The sequence below is a fragment of the Miniopterus schreibersii genome (assembly GCF_964146895.1).
Source record: "Miniopterus schreibersii genome assembly, chromosome: 3".
In the NCBI taxonomy this organism is placed as follows: domain Eukaryota; kingdom Metazoa; phylum Chordata; class Mammalia; order Chiroptera; family Miniopteridae; genus Miniopterus; species Miniopterus schreibersii.
Window position 1 is genome coordinate 64,651,191 of NC_138103.1, and position 14,672 is coordinate 64,665,862.

A 14,672-nucleotide genomic window follows, 5' to 3' on the forward strand; every position below is an offset into this window, starting at 1 on the left:
ATCCCATCTTCTCCATGAGTGTATATGTAGTTTTTTTTTAAAGAATGGGTGGGGGAGGGGGGAACTAGTATCAACCACTCGATTTTTGTTTATGTTTGTTTCCAAATCCTATTGGCCTCTTTTGCAGCAAAGGTCTTCTCTCCTGCACTATCACTGGTCTGTAAAGTAAATTGCAAAATGCTACCAAAGTCTGGCTACATCCTCATAGTGACTGTTTAAACCTATTACTTTCTCTTTTAATCAAATCACTGTTGTGTCAAAATACTCGATTCTCGCCATGAATCTCCCTTGCTTGTTACAGGTCACCGGTTGCACCTTGAAAATGTTTGCTCTCCTAAGCCTCTTCTCTCCAGCCTCCAGCTAAATTGCTCCAGATCAAGCCTGATCATTTTCCTATACACATAGAGATCTAATTAATATAAACATAATGACAAAGAGAACCTGTACTTTACAAAGAGGGGAAGGGAAGGTGCCTGGTCAGTGGGTGCGTGGAACATCCTTTGGGTAGCGAAATGGGATCTAGACAGATGTACACACTCAAATTACACTAAGAAAGATAAAGCAAACCCTAAAAATTTCTTACCCTTGAATTACTGAGCGATTTCAGCTTTTATTCTTTTCTGCTTTAAGAAATATTTGATATAAAGCCGCCAGAGGGCCAGTAGGGGGAATAGTAATTATATTTAAACAGCCAACACTTCACTAACATAAAATATTTGCACAGGCTCTTAAACATGAAGTTAAGTGCCGGAGGCTATTTTCATTGTTTAATGTATTAAGTAAATAAAAACGTATCTAAGATGTGGACACACAATTAGTTTTGAGTTCTTTATCCCGGAGTTTGTATGGTTTAGAAAAACTCCGTCTTCTCGGCTGCTGCTGTCCTAATGCATTTAACTCCAGCCATCAGCTATGATTAAACACCTGCTGTTGTGGGGAAACAAAGCACACTAATCCAATATGTATTTCTGACATCTTAAATATCACCCAGTCCCCTGACATCAGGCACAGCTTTTCAGCGGGATGGAATTCCAGAGCATATTTTTCTAATTTATGGATGGACAATAAATCAAAATTAAGCCCTGGGCAATGAAATACACATCAGCGCAGAATGAACTGACTGCAAACGAGGGCCCTGCGCAACGGGGGGAGGATATATTAGTGGGATCCTAAGCCGCAGACACTGAAGTGAAAATTAGGAAGTTTATTTCACATTTTGTGCCTATAAAAACCAAAAGGCAAAGACGGAAAAGGAAATGTTTTCTTTTTTTCTATGCACAGCACTGGAGGAGCACATTTAGATGTTTTTAAAAGTCACTGTTTTTTTAACGTTTGCCGGTTGGGTTTTAAAAACTCAGTCTCCTTCGCTCTTGTTATTTTCAATATTTAAGAGGGGTTTGAAGGGCTTTGTGCAGCTTCGGTCTGGCTCTTCTGGAAGAGTGAACAAAGGCGGTCGCGGGCCGGCCTCGGTTCCCGGGGGGCCAGGGGGGCCTGGGAGCTGCCGGTTCTGAGCAGATCCTTCTGGTACTGACTTCCCACTATCCTGGCGCCTGGAGACCGGCAGCCTTAGAGCTTTGTTGTCATCAGCGCCCCCAGGCACCGCCGTGGACAGGCCACCACCTGGCCACTCCAGCCCAAGGTCAAGTTGGAGCTGCTGGCCCTTACGGCCGTCAAGCACATACATCGCTAACAGTCTGCCGCAACCACCTTGTTTATCAGGGGTAATGTTTGTGTTCATGGGCGTGTCAGAGTTCTTTACACTACCACCTGAATTCTTACAGCACCTCTGTTCATAGGAAAGTGGCCAATATTACTTAAATATTGGAGACAGTGATACGGAGCCATAACGAAATTGAGCGCTTTGTCTTGGGCTCTATGGCAAGTGGTGCAGCTGAGGAGAGGAACCTGGCTGACTGGCTTCCAGTTCTAGATCTCACTTAGACAGCAAATGCCCCCTCCCCAGCTGCCAGACATTTCTTTAGGTTATTCTTCCTAAGACAGTTACATCTATAGAACACTTATCTCTGTAGATTCATCTGTCACTGGCGTACTGACTTGTATAGTGTTTATTCATGAACAATTATTTCTATAGATTTATATGTTACTGAGAATGTTTTAAAGGATTAAAATTAATGTTAAAGGAAATCATGTAATTTAGGAAGTAATTTTTCATGTAGTCTCAGAAAGAAACCAGCAGTTCCCTGGCCCCAAACTTATGTTTTGAAAATTCTAAATAGAATAATATTTGAGTGATGTTTTAAAATTTATATCCTTTGGGGTCAGTAATTCTTGGCTGATATAAAGCTTAAAAATGAAGGGTTTGTCCCCTCCACCATTGTAGTTTCCGTTTTGCTCTGACTTTCCTTTCTCGTTCCAGTCCTCAATTGCTTACAGAAGATATATGTCTGGCAGAAAATCCTTTGTACAAAAATTTAACTTAATATTAAGCAACTTATTAGTTTTTGAGGAAAATCTTTGTTCTTGGAGGGTATAGTTTTAAAGGACCCTTTTTATTATATTATCACAATATTATATAGTAATGTTGGTGACAGTAATAGTAATGGCTGATGTAAGTTGACAGTCTTGACTTGGAAGCTTTAGGTAAATTAGCTCAAGTAGTCCTCACGAGGAGCCTGTGGAGTCGGTACCATTGTCACTCTTCTTGACAGCTGAGGACATGAGCCTACAGGAACCATCTCTCGCCAGAGGTCACAGTGACGGATGGAGCAGAGGAGCAAACTCCGGCAGTTTTTCTGCAGGGCCTGCCTTTCAAGTGCGTCATTATGCTATAAAACGCTCTTACGTAAAGGAAAGTTTTGGCCTTTACATGTTTTAGTTTTTAAACTCTGCAGGTTAGCTTGACCTATCTCCTCCAGGTGCAGTGTTACTTTATAAATCCCTGGAGGGAATGACTTGCTTGCTGCTCGTTGTCACTGCCACAAAAATGGTGACAAGCAGAATTATGATATAAAAATGGCATCCTCAGGATCTGGATAGTTCTCTGTTCTCATTGTTAGCTCAAAGAACTTACGTTTATAAATTCTACTGTGTCAGTAAATATAGCCAAAGACAGGGATGCTGACAAGGGTTGGGGAATTTCAATGTATGAATGAATGAATTAAAAGAATTCTTTTACTTACGCTTAAGTAAAATAAAGTATGCAGTTTGGCTTATAATAGTGTGTGAAACTCACATCAAAAATCTTGCCATCACATCAGAAGAGTTGAGATTTATATATATATATATGAACAATAATGCACAGTTACACTAGCACATTAATTGTTATAGCAACATTTGTAAAAATAAATAACTAAACAAAATAGAGTCTTTTACCATTAACCTATATCAGTAGTATAGGCCATATTTTTCAACATCCATAAGTTTAACGAATTTTTATGCCAGGGTGTACCAGGCATATACTAGGCCCCAGGAATCCAGGGCAAGCATAGAAAGGCTAGATAGGTTTCCCCTGTGGAGTTTATCTTCTGGACATGGAGAGCTCTGTTCATGGCCATTGGAAAAATCTGAGAAAAGCTGAAGAGCATAAAAAATGGAAAATCATTCCTGAGTTGAATAAAATGTTCTTTTAGTATTATAGTCCATGTAACATTCCCTAGACAAAACAGTCCTGAGTTCTTTGGTGTCTCCTTTTCAGGTTGATGGCTTCATTTCCTGTCTGCAGGTGACCTGGCTGAGGCTGTGTCCGCCAGGTTTCTCCCCTGTCAGGTCTCTCCCACCCTTTCTATACACTGCTCTTCGAAAACAAGTCACTAAATCCAGCCCACACTTCTAGAGGGAGGAGTATCTACATAAATTGTTTGGAATTCTCCTATAAGAAAGTTTGTCTTCTCCATTTATTTATTTAAGCATTTGGACTCATGAATATTTATTTTATATTTCATATCCTCTTGAGGTCTTGTCACCAATACCAGTAAGAAAATGGTAAAGGCGCAGAGAGTAAAGTTTAGAGTACTTTGAAGACCAGAAGACCTTGGGCTGAGTAGGGAAAGTAGGAGCCACAGAGCAAGATGTTCAGTTCTCACAGCATGGGAGCTCTGAAGATGACATTTGCTGGGTAGAGGGAGAACACATGGTGATGGTAGCTTTTTATAGAAGACTATACCTAAACTTTTTAGAAGGCTTGTTGGCTTAGGGCCTAAGTTTTCTGATTCCTTGTTCTGTGCTCTTATTTGTTACCATCTAATCTTTGCACGTGATCATATTTGTAGTTATGGATATACTTATGCAAAGATAAAGTGGTTCCACACAAAATATCCCCACTCAGCCTACACTCACATTCCAAAAAATGACTTGTGTTCTCTGCAGATTTCTGTTATCCAGGATTTAGAACCATGGGGATTAGATATGGAGACACCTAGAGACCATGGTAGAGACCAGGTGGTACCACTCACTCTTGCTGTTGAAGAGGAAATGGAGCCCTGTGGCCTTAGAGGCTCTCCCTAGATTGTACAGTTAATCAGCAGTAAAGCTACAAGTTAGAGATGGAGACACAGAGCCGTGAAAAAAAGTAAAAGCTTGTCATGGGTTAAGTAGTAAGCTAATGGTGGAACTGAGGGAAATAACCATATTGACTAACTCTCTGCCCTACATCAAAACTATTCAGTGTTTGTTTTATTAGAGTCTAGATTTCTGATTCCTTCTTCTGTGATACTTTCTTGGGAATTATATTGCTGATATTGTTTTCAAAAATTCAATTGCTGAGAATAACAATAAAGTTATTCACTTCTGAGAAGTTAACCACTTAAGAGGAAACTTCATTTTTGAAGTTCTGTTTTCACTTACTAGAGAACATATGCAAATAGTGTCTGTACAATTATAAAAATATATAATTGTTTAGTTTATAGCCTCAGTCTCATCATTTAACAACACCATTTTGCATATGAACATCTTATAGGTAGAACAAAGCATTGCTCTTTACTGGAGATATTTTGAGATTAGTATAGCCTTTCGTTTTGAAAATAGTTCAGAATCTGTAGTGAGACAAATCATTATTTAGTTATTATAAAGTGCTGCATACGGGTAACACTTAGGGGATTTTTATTTTCATCAATATCGCAGACTAGATGAACTGAAAGCCTGCCTACTGCCACTAACACCTACAAATTCTGGGTTAAATACATTTTTAAATCCTTTTGAATGAATAGATGATATCACAAGAAAGAAAGGGAAATGCCCCAGGACTGAAAACAAAACAAAACAAAAACAGGAGTAGTGAGTTTATGAGCTGACTGTAGAGCTGCCCTAGGGCACATTGTCCATTTTGGTACTCTGTTAACACCACAGAGACAGGAGGAAACGTCTTCTATATGAAGGAGTTAGTACTGAGAGCCCTACATAAATCTATGACACCCAGAAAAGACTGTACTAGAAAAAACAAAAAACCCTGTCCATCAACACAAGAAAATTTTCTGTCTCAGCCTGGGCTCTAGATGAGAGAAAATCTCACCTAAGGATGACTCTATTCCTCATGCAGGGTTGGGCTTAATTTACATTAATTACATTAATAGAGACTCCTAAATTCAGAAATTAACATAAAAGTGGTTTGGAGTTGGTAAAATTTCTGGGTGAACTGGAAGAAGACAAAGCAAAAATCTCTTTGGAAGGACCATTCTTCCACCCAGGTTACACTCCCAGATAAAGCCTACCCAAGATGACTTCACAATACAAAATTACAAAACACATTTGAAATCAAGAAACAGAGCAATGGCTGGATTAGACACTCATGAGTTCAAATAATAAAAAGACCTATTAAAACTATAAATAATTTTGTTTAAAAACAATGAAGACACAAAGGGAGGCATAAAAATAAGAAAATAACTAGACAGTATAAAAAGAGAAAAGGAAAATTTGAAAAGGGGACAAAGAACTCTTAGTAATAAAAATTTAACTTTTGAAATGATATAATCCATGGAGCTAGCCAGATGGTTTCCAAACCTGATTGTGCACTGGAATCACCTGAGAAGTTTTTGAAACTACACATTCCACGGCCTCTTTCCAGATTTAATGAGCTGATTCTGTATCACAGAAATCTGCTTCATTGAAATGCTCTCTAGGTGATTCAGAACTGGTCCATGAGTAGCATTTGGGAATCACTGGCCAGATGACCTCTAAAGTTTTCATTGATTGTGACATTTGATGATTTAATAATACCTTTGTAGACATTTACCTGTGAACTGGGGGGATTACTAGGAAACTAGAGAGGTAGAATTATTGTTTCTAGCGTACAGAAGGATGGAGGCTGGGATATCTGTGAAATTAGGTATAACTCAATGGACATCCCACATGCTTTCTCCACTGTTCACAAGCTTTTCAGTAAGTGTTGATGAAGATGATGAAAAATGAACATTTTCTGCTCAGAACAAATGGCCCAATAGGCCCAAAGTAAGCCTATTGTTTACATCTCCAAAATCTGATATTTCACATAAGTAGAGATTGTTCAAACTCTAGAGTCCCAGAGTCCCAGAACTTTTCATATGCAGGGAGGTCACTTGGGAATCTTGGTAAAATGCAGATCCTGCTTCAGTTGGACTGGGATGGAACCCAAACTGATATATTTGTAACAAAGCTCTCTCTCTTCTCAATTTACCACTGAGCATTCAGGAACTCTCTCTTTCTTTAGATAAAGAACATAAAGAGTTAAGATAAAGAAGTTCTTCTGGTTTTCCAAAGACCCCAATCTTTAGGCAAGATTATCATTTTGTGTTAGTATCACTGTGAATTAGCAAGGAGAACAGGAGAGTGAAAATTCAGTGGACTGGAGTAGGCAACAGGAGTGGGGTTGGGGCAGGGGTTCAGTGGGGAATGGTGACATCTAAACGCTCAACTGTCCTTCTATGCCCACAACCGGAACAGGAGCTGTGATGAAATAACAAAGACCTCCCTGGCCCGTCAGAAGACCAGGATTCTAGTCTCAGAGTAGATGTTTTGTTTTATGTTGTTTTGATTCGCTTGTTTTTGTTTTTTAAGTTTTTGTCCTTTCATATGTCACTTAATCTTTCTGAGATGGTTTTGTCTCTGGGATATACTAACTAGGGCTTTCATGTGCTTATTTATAATTTTATTTAGGTAAAATTTATGTAACATAAAAGCAGCCATTTGTAAGTGAGCAATTCAGTGACTTTTAGTACATTCACAATATTGTGCAAAAACCACCTCTACCTAGTTCCAAAACATGTTCATCACCCAAAAGAAAGCCTACATCCATTTAACGTCACTCCCATGTCCCCCCCCCCACCCCTCCCAAGCACAAATCTGTGTTCTGTTCTATGGACTGACCTAGTCTGGGTATTTTATATAAATGGAATCATTGCAATAGGTGACATTTTACGTCTGGCTTCTTTCACTTAGCAAAAGTTTTCTAGGTTCATCCACGAGGTGCCATGTATATAGTATTTCATATTATAGCTGAATAATATTCTGTTGTGTGTCCAGTGCTCTTTCAAGTTACTCCGCTGCAGGCTCAGCTGTCCTGAGTCAAAAGAGGAGACTGTGCGTGAACATGACAAGTGAGCTATAAAGCACTGCGTGTGCAAGTCATTGTTAGTGGGTGGTGCCTGAAATGCCCACTGATGGTACAGGCACAGCTCCCGCTCGGGGGTCGGCGTGTGCTGTCTCTATTATGGCCAGAAGAGAGATTTTAGAATTGCAAAAGGTATAACAGAGTGGTTGGACACCAGCGAGGGAGTTTGACAAGGCTGTCACATCTGTTCAATATTTCCACTGAAATCATCATGGCTATTGCTGTTGATGGTTACCATAGTGGTATTAAGGTTGGCAGAAGGAGATGATGTAATCTCGGGTATGCTGATGACATCCTGGCTGCTGAGTCTGTGGTTTCTGCCCTGGGAAGGCCGGGGCCTCAGACGAGGGGTGATTTAGATGCTGCGGATGGCAGCTGAAAAGCGGAATATCTGAGCAGCGCCGCAAACCGGAGTGAATAAGGAAAGCAGGTGAAGGGCTATGCTGCCCACAGGTGATGGTGGGGCCCGAGCCGCGGCCCTCCGGCCTACAGAGCGGGAGCGAGTGGCCCAGGCAGCATTCGCGGGGACGGTCCCGAGCGTGACACGTGTGCTCCACATGATCCCACCTCGGCCCCGCTTGTTCTGATTTAGGCCTGGTGTCTGCGGGGTGCGAAGTAGCTGTGAGCTGAGCCTCGGTCCGCAGCCTTCCACCCAAAGAGGAGATGAAGATCGCCGGAACGCGGCGACTGTCAGGCTGAGTGAAACCCGGAGCGCTCGCAGTGTCTCGGTGAAGGGAGGGATGACGGCGGGCCGAGGGAAAGCATCATCTGTTCCCAGGATCCTGGAACGTCTCCTTCTGAAATAACTCATTCTGTGGGTCTTGATCTCCTGACAAGTAAATCTTGAAGAACAGAACCGGCATTTATCAGGGCAAATGCTCATACGTGGGCTTCTGGAAGGATTTGTGACAGGGTTTGTAAAAACCGGGTTTTTGAAGAATGCCTAGAACCTTCTTTGAAAATCAAACTATATCTTTCGATCATGTATGTTTTTGTGATTATGAAAATAATACATGTACATTGTGAAAAACTGAAATATGGACAAGAGGAAAACTGCATATTTTTATAACTCAGAAATAATCAGTTAACATGATGGCATTCCTTCTGGTATTTTATGTATCTATATTAATTTTTTACATAATTGGGACCATATTTTATGTTCAACTGGTTTCCTGCTTTTTAAAAATGACCCACTTGTACATACATTTCAGGCTGCTTCTCTGGGTCCAGGCGTCTTTCTAGGGGTTGGGTCCCTATGGACTGTCTAAGTATTCCCAGTTAGAGCGGGGGGGAGCAAGGCCTAGAACTTTCTACCCTTTCTGGACAGGAAATGACTCAGATCTGAGCAAACTGCTCTCTCTGGCATAGTTCAAAGCTGCCTATTTTTTCTGAAAACAGGGAACAGAACAAATTGTCCAGGTGAGTCCTGACCCATAAAATCATGAGACAGAATAATAGTTTCTGTATACCACAAGATTCTGTGGTAGTTTATTAAACAGCAATAAATAACCAGAACAGGCCCTGCGCCTTGTATCAGTGCTTCTCAAACTTTACTGTGCATTCAGAACCATTTCAGGAGCTTGTTAACATGCAGGTTTTGACTCATTAGGTCTGTTGAGGTGCTGCATTTCTAACACCCTCCCTGGTGAAGACGATGCTGCTCCCGGGTCCTCCTGTGAGCAGAAATGTGTACAGTTTACCAGCCAGGGAACACTGCAGGTGCATTTGTGCAACTTTTCACAGGGCTTTCACTTCTGGGTTGATTAGTTGAATCACATCATACATTGAAAAGCATCTGCCATAAGACATGTAATCTACAGCAGGGTTTCTCAAAGTGTGGTCTCTGGATCCACTTGCATTCATATCACCTGAATATGTTAAAAATATAACTACACCTCAGTCCCACAGAGTCAGAATGGAAGAGGCAGGGGTCACCATATTGACCAGAAGATCTCCTGGTCATTCTTAAGCACTTTGAATTCGAAAGCTGGTGAATTAAGAGGAAGAACAGGTTTTAGTTCTGACTTTAGGCCCTAATTGATGGCTAGCAAATCACCTCACCTTTCTGGGTCTCAGTTTCTGCATCTGTAACAGGAGGGCAGACTGTTGAACTGGAACAAATTCTATCTCTACAGTCCCTGCACCTGGTTAACTTGACCCCTCCCTCTCTTGTCCTCTCTGTTCACTGAGGTTTGGGGAGCACTCACTCTGCCCCCAAAAGGACAGCTCTCTTCGCTGTCTTCCTGGGCTCACAGAGAAGTAGGTACGATCGGAAAGCACATAATGCAGGAGCTGCCATTCATTTAAAAATATTTTTAAAGCAAATATTAGTGTCAAGGCCAATGTCTCCTCAGAATAACACATCTGCATTCAATATTGTAATTAAACTTAAATCATTTCTTAAATTATATGTTTTAAATGGCAATTGCGCAGCATTTAAGGTTTCCTCTTGCCTTGAGCACCATTGGGCAAATGTGTTCATGATTGAATTAGCAGACCTTTGATTTTAAAAGGACTTTTCAGTGATCTTTTATGGTAGATTAAAAAGCAATTTACTAATTTACAGTTCATAGGAATTCCGTGCCCTCCTTGAGTTTTGTAAATCAATTCTGTGCTAATAAATGTGACTCTCACTCTAAATGTTTCATTTGGGGACAGCTGGTCTCATACACAACCCTCAACTCACAATTACATAATCTGTAAAACTATTTTGTGATCTTCTTTCTGCCCATCAGAAGCCCCTCTTAGGAATCCCTGTATTTGTAGCTGTCAACTTAGAGTCTTTAGTTGGGGGGGGGGCGGTTTTAACCAACTGGGCTGGGAAATACCACCTTAATTGTTTGCTCATCTGTTCTCTTTATTATAGTGAGTGATCACAGTTGAAAGACAATTGGAAGATGGGGTCCCTTAACTCAGGGTTCCTCCTCCTGGGCATGGCTCTCTCAAAAACTGAGACTCCTCCCCATGTTTCCAAAGAATACATACCATAATATTAACAATAATAATAATAGTTAATACAGGTAGAGTGCTCACTGTGTGCCAGCTGTGAGCTTATTTAATCCTCACAACAACTCTATTAACGCTTGTGTTCTACATTTGAAGAAACTGAGGCATAGGTTAAACAACTTTCCCAGGATCCCAGAAGTAGTAAACGGTGGAGCTGAGATTTAAACTCAAGTAGTCTGGCTCAGACCTTGAGCTTATAACCAATATACCATACTGCCCTTATTCCTAGTGACAAATGGGCTCTTTCTGCATAAAACCACTCCCTTTTAGCTGGTGACTTGTTTTCCAAAAGATTTTTATTGTTTATATTAGGGACAGATATCAGATATCAGCAGAAAACACTCAAAACTCAACACACATGGAAGAAATAGTCAACAACTTGGGGTTTTTTTCCTTTCAAATTCAATCGCAAACTGTATGTCAGTCTTTGACAAGTCAACTCAAATCTGTCTCAAGTGGAGCTGAAAGGTTCAAGCTGCTGATGGAGAGTTGAGCAATTTCCTTGGTAGGTTTCTGGGAATGAGTCCAGTGTGACTGGAGCTGGTGAAAGCACTTTGCCCTCTGACAGTCCTGCTGGAGGGAGACAGCTGATGGAAGGTGATGCTGGATTCACCTTCCTGTGGTGGCAGAGCTGAGGCTCCAGCTGAAGACAAGGTTTGTTCCTGGCTTTCCTGGGGTTTTGCCAATGTGAAGGGGATGGAATCATGAGAGGGAAGTAGAAGAAGGGGCCGGCCTGTGATAGGTCAAAGGTAAGGCATTGGAAGGGTGGAGGAATGAAGCCACACAGCCCCAATGTGGGTGCTGGTGCTCCACGTGACAGGCAAACCCAGACATTATCCAAAGTTGTTCATCAGAACCTTTAGTAAAAATTATAATTCTTTAAATTAGGAAAGAAGAGCCCTGGACAGTGTGGCTCAGCAGTTGAGCTTCGTTCCATGCACTAAGAGGTCACCCGTTCGATTTCCCACCAGGGCACATGCCCAGGTTGTGGGGTCAGTCCCCAGTAAGGGGCAGTCAATCAATGGACCTTTCTCATCAATGTTTCTCTCTCGCCCTCACCCTTCCCTTTTCTCTAAAATCAATAAAAACATTAAATAATAAATAAATAAATAAATAAATAAATAAATAAATAAATAAGAAAGGAAATAGAGTCAGACATGCTTACTTAAACATTAATGCTCCCCTGTTCTAGGTCTTCTTGAACCTGGAATAGTTGTTGAAAGATAAATTGTTTGTTCCAAAGGCAGTTGCTTCACAATTGCTGAGCCAGAACTAGTGAGAGAAATGACTAGAAATGGGGGTTCAGATTTCACAGTCTGTTGTCATCCCTGAGTTTTCTAGTCCATTTTCCTCTCAAATTCTGCATTTTTCTTTTGTTTTTTTCCCCCACCATGGAATGGCAGAATGAGAGTCAGGTTAACCCTGCCTTTTCTGTGGCAATTGAGCAGCCCCTTGGGTCGGGGGAAGGCTGGTAAGGCATTGGGCCTAGAGGCAAGGACCTCAGGTAATGGGGGAGTCCCAGCAGGCAGGATACTCTTTTTTTTAAAAAAAATTAAATTTATTGAGATGATATAGGTTAAAAAAATTAGATTTCAAGTGTACAATTCTATGATACATGATCTGTACATTGCATTGTGTGTTCACCACCCAAAGTCAAATCTTCTTCCGTCACCATATTTTTGGCCCCCTTTACCCTTTGCCCTTCCCCACCCCCCTTCCCTCTGGCAACCACCACACTGTTGTTTGTGTCTATGGGTTTTTGTTTGTCTTGTTTGTTATTTGTTACTTTCAGTTTTATATCCCACATATGAGTGAAATCATATGGTTCTGGACTTTTTCTGTCTGACTTATTTCGCTTAGCCTGATATTCTCAAGGTCCATCCATGTTGTTGCAAATGGCAATGTTTCGTCTTTTCTTATGACTGAGTAGTATTTCCATTGTGTACATGTACCACATCTTATTAACATCAGGGCTCCATAGTGTGAGGGCTCCACCAACATGCCACCTAGTCTTCTCAGCACCTCCCTCACTTAAACCATCCCTACATCCTGGCCAATCCAGGGTAACTGATCCCTCTAGAAGGTGAGTATTTAGAGTTGGAGAGTTGAAGTTTCTGAGTTGTCCCTAGACTAAAGATATTGGCAACAACATATCACTGGAAACAAGATGAGGGTAGAGGAGAGAGGCAGGGAGATGACTACCTTAGAATTGATACAAATTCAAAAGTGCTCGTTTGAATTTTCCAGATGCAAAAAGGGAGCCTAGACTCAGGTTTGCCTCCTTTATTAGTTTTGAGATTGTCACTGTATATCTCTCCCATTCCTTATATCATTGCCAGAGAGAGAAAATGGAAACGACTCTTCGTCACGTGTATTACTCCCGCCCCCTTTTCTTTTAAAAGTCCAGTCTACCTCTACCCAGACTGCACTGCTCTGCCCTCCGCCCCTTCTTCCTCTCCCTCCCCTTCTCCTTGGCCTCTCCCCCTCCTTTGCCAGTCTGGCACCCTCCCTGCCCTCACTCTCCCAAGCCCTCCTCTCCTTGTCTTTCTTTCAGTCCTTATTTTCACAAATTAACATATTATAAGCATTAACAGGCCACCACCCTGAAAAGATAGGAAGCAGAGAGGGGAAAGGAAGCTTTAGTGCCAGGTTGTGACTAATTCCTGCTGCCAGTCGAGCTCTGTGGCATTTGCCATGGCTGTGAAATTGCAATAAACAAGGGGCTGCTCTTGTATTCTAACCTTTCCTCTGTTGGTGCTGAAGGCACGAGCTGAATGCTGAGCAGCCATGCCATGCTGTCGCCTTCCACATGAACTACGTATTCTTTCGAAAGAGAATTGAGAGCAGCTCAGATTGGGGTGGGGAAGGCAGGATTGGGAGGGGAAGCTCTAGTAATTTGATAGGAATATAGTAATTTCTTTTACCCAAAGAAGTTTATCATCCTAATATTCCTGTGATGAGCTGGCCTCAAAATGAGGTATTACATTTCTAAGAATTAATGCTGAGCATATATGTATCCTGCACAACTAGAGAAGAAAATGTTTTTAAAAACACTATCCATTCTTTTAAGAGAAATGAAGAGTTGAGAATGGTGAGAACGAAGGGTTGTTAAATAAAGGTTAAAACAGCCTGTGACATCATTACCACATGTCCTGGCAGCTACACGTTTCTCTGTCTCCATTCTGAGATCAGTGGCATTCATTAATCAGGTGTTCTCTTCAGAGTCTGAGGGCACCCAGGATGTAAAGGAAAGAGCTGTGTTTATATTCGAACCTCCTCTAGCATCTGGCCCATGACACACAATAAACGTAGCATCTGTGGGCTCTTGCTCTGTGCCAGGCGCTGTGGGGATGTTTATATACATCATCTTACTCTATCCTAGGCCAGCCCTGCGAGGAAACTAAAATGATCACCCTACTTTAGAAACGGGGACACAGCAGCATAAACAGGTGTATAAAATGCCAAAGTCACAGAGATGGCCACACACCCAAGTTTTCAATAGATGCTTTTAAGGTTGTTTAACCTTTTGGTTTTCTTTAAATTGTTATATGGGTATCCCATGCCTGGTCCAGCAGTGAGCCATTCAGAACCAGCTTTAAGGGCTGGTGCACAGAGTGGCCTCCTGCCTTTCACATGTGGCTTCCATTTCCAGGTCCAAAGCAGAGGCTCATGTTTGCATTTTCCAGCCCTCGGGAAAGGGGAGGCAGGGTAGGAGGTCTCAGGCAAGTGTGTTTTTCTTTAAGAACCTGACCAGAAATTGAACTCTGGTCATACTTATGTCCACTCATATCCCATTTGCCCCAAGGTGGTCACATGGCCCACACTTAACTTCAAGGGAGGCTGGGAGACGGGCCTCTAGCTGAGCAGCTCTGGGTGTTGTGTTGGGGGCTGCTGGGTGTCCTCTGTTGCTAAAGGAAGGAGAATGTAGGGAGAGGGAGAAGGCAGGCAGTTTGCAGGCAATTAACAGACTATCAGAGTGTTAACCTGAAATTTTGTCTTTAAAATAAAAGGTTAGCTACTTAAATAGTGTAGGAAAGATTTTAGAAGGGGTCCCTAAGGGGCCTCGTCAATTAGCTGTGACCTGGGACACATTACTGGTAATTAGTTTTTCTCAGCCTACCTTCTC